Consider the following 2,530-nt stretch of genomic DNA (forward strand, 5'->3'; position numbering starts at 1 on the left):
GCAGTAGCGCCAAGGTATCCTCTTCCGAGAGCACCCGAACTTTCGAAGTCAAATTAGCGCGGACCGAGCGAACACCACGTTTTCCGCAGAACACTCGGACCTGACGATCACGCTCGTCGGCTGTCGGCGACCGTTGCGCCGGTGGCACCGGTTGCGCGGTTGCCTTGGCCACCGGCCCGGCGGCAATGTCGATCGTAACGCCATATTTTGAGGCGGTGCAAACAACAATCGTACGCTTGAGCGCAGAAAGAGCGCCCCGAGGAAACATGGATGTTAACGGCTGTACCCGTCCTAGTGGCCGGAGTGGGTGATCAACATATTTGGCGTGATCGTGACGTCATCCTGACTCCTGGCGGCCTCTACCGAGGTTATCTTGAACGCCGCTGGATGCGTGAGACTGGTGTGTCGCCGTCGGCGTCAACGTTACTAGATACCTTCAGTTATCAAACTCCCCCGGCGGCGGCCGTCGATGCGTGGCCCATTTTCGTTTCCGCTAGCCAGATGGCGCGGCGGCCACCGTTAGCCCGGTGCCCTGCGCTTCGTAGCGCGACGTGCTGGGTGTTTGTGCAGCAAATGAAATTAGTTACGAAAACGTTAGGGCGCAAACGAGCTGGTGAAGGTTTAACATAATTTTAGACAAACCCCCCGAGACTGGGGAAAAGACGAAGGCCAAAACAACACAGTCTCAACTCTGTGTGACACTCGGTGTGTTGTGTTGTCCTTCATCTTTTCCCCAATCTCGGGGGTTTGTCTACAATTAGGGCAATCTTTGCCTTAGAATTGTGTCATGCAATGCGCCTCCGATTTTTGCAGTCATTAGGGACCTCTTCAGACGTTGGGCAGAGGCTCTAAATGAGCGGAATGAACAGGAAAAAGCAGCAGCGGCGAAGCTGCCCGGAAAGTATCACCGCCACTCTTTGCGTACTCGTTACTGAAAACGAAAAATAAGCAAAGCAAAGAAACTTTATTCTCTCGGTGGCGCGAAAAGCACTTAGTGCGAGACACAAAGACGCACACACAATGCAATTGTTGAACGCGGTTTCATGATAGACGAGCTTTTTTGCTGGCGATGGCGACTCTCTCGAGAATTGCAGGCGACGGTTGATATCCCTCGCGTAAAAATGCATCCGCGTGACAAAAAAAAAAAAAAAAAGAAAATACAACATTTGGCACATGAACGTGGGCTTGTGCTGACCACAACCCAGCCGCGTTACATTGCACTTATCCAGCTTGTCCAGAACCTTCCAAAACAAGTCCCCACAGAGACCTTCCTCATCACGAGAGAGTCAAACTGCTGGGGTGCCTCAGGCTGCCTTCCTTGAAGCTCCGATATATGGTCAAGTATGCGTCAGAACCGACGACAGGAGCTGCTGAACTAATGTCATGCAGGCACAACTGGCACTCTGTGCGCTTGCTCATTTTGTGTACAACATACCCAGATAGGTAATACGCAACACTGTCGTCTGGTGAACCTCTAAAGTAGCTGTGCTCATCATTCATTTGGTCAGGAGTAACACATGGAAATGTCATTTTCAGTAGCCTAGCCTGAATCTCATTGCTCAAGCTAGCTCTGTTTGATCGACGAGCCTCTCCAGCGGTCTTCAATGTGTCCTCCACACGAACAAGTACAACATTCGGCTCGCCTTGAACTGCTGCAATCGACCGCTCACCTTGTTCTTTTCGGCGCCTGCTTTTTGCCGGGGACAGTCTGCGAGTAGGGGCTTTGCGCTTCCGTGTCGGTTTAAAAAGATACTTAGGACGATTCGGGAACAGGCTAGGCATGGCGTCGTGCTTCAGTGCCTATTTGTCGCACGGTATAGCTACCACATCGCCACAAACGTTGTGCTCGAAGACCTTCAAGATGTCATTATCGTGGAAGTGAAGGTCGCAAACGGAAGACGAGCTCGAAAGCTTTTTGTCCAGCCTTGGTGCTGCGCGCTTCCAGAGTTCAAGGCGGTAAGCGTCGCTGGCTGGGTGGCCTGAAAAAATGTCTCTTCCGCAAATCGCATAGAATCGTCCCCGCTCTTACACCGCTGCACGAGAGCGTGGCATGCTTCATGCAGCTGCAGCACGATGCACAAACACAACACACGCGGCTACGAGCGCAAACGTAACCAAACGGAAACACCGCCGCCGCACACTACCCGCAACGTGTTCCACGTGTTGCTATGCCGGGTCGGCCGTGGGGTTTGGCGCCTGCCGGGCAAGCTCCGTCGCGCGCGCCCCCAAGCGGAGCGCAACAGATAGGCGTCAGGCGGAGCTCCGCAGTTTGAGAACTGAAGAGTATCTAGTAACGTTGGTCGGCGTAACCGCGCGTTGCATAATGGGACGTTTCCCATAATGCAACGCGCTCGTGACATCACGTGTGACGTCACGAAGATTATGAGTGACGTCACGAAAGTCACTTGTGAAGGTGACGACGAAGGTGACTATCTTCACAGTGAGGGTCACGTGAAGGTCACGACCTTCACAGTGAAGGTCCCATGAAGGTCACGACCATCACGAGGGAGGATGGGGAGGAGGAGAGGTA

At 53.2% G+C, this 2,530-nt stretch overlaps 1 pseudogene; it reads right to left on the reverse strand.

The window, feature by feature from the left end:
* Positions 1–872: 872 nt before the first annotated feature.
* LOC115324170 lies at positions 873–1,819 on the reverse strand (annotated as a pseudogene).
* Between the last annotated feature and the right edge of the window lie 711 nt (positions 1,820–2,530).

This window comes from Ixodes scapularis, unplaced genomic scaffold (assembly GCF_016920785.2).
Source record: "Ixodes scapularis isolate PalLabHiFi unplaced genomic scaffold, ASM1692078v2 PGA_scaffold12__126_contigs__length_90152505, whole genome shotgun sequence".
Classification (NCBI taxonomy): Eukaryota; Metazoa; Arthropoda; class Arachnida; order Ixodida; family Ixodidae; genus Ixodes; species Ixodes scapularis.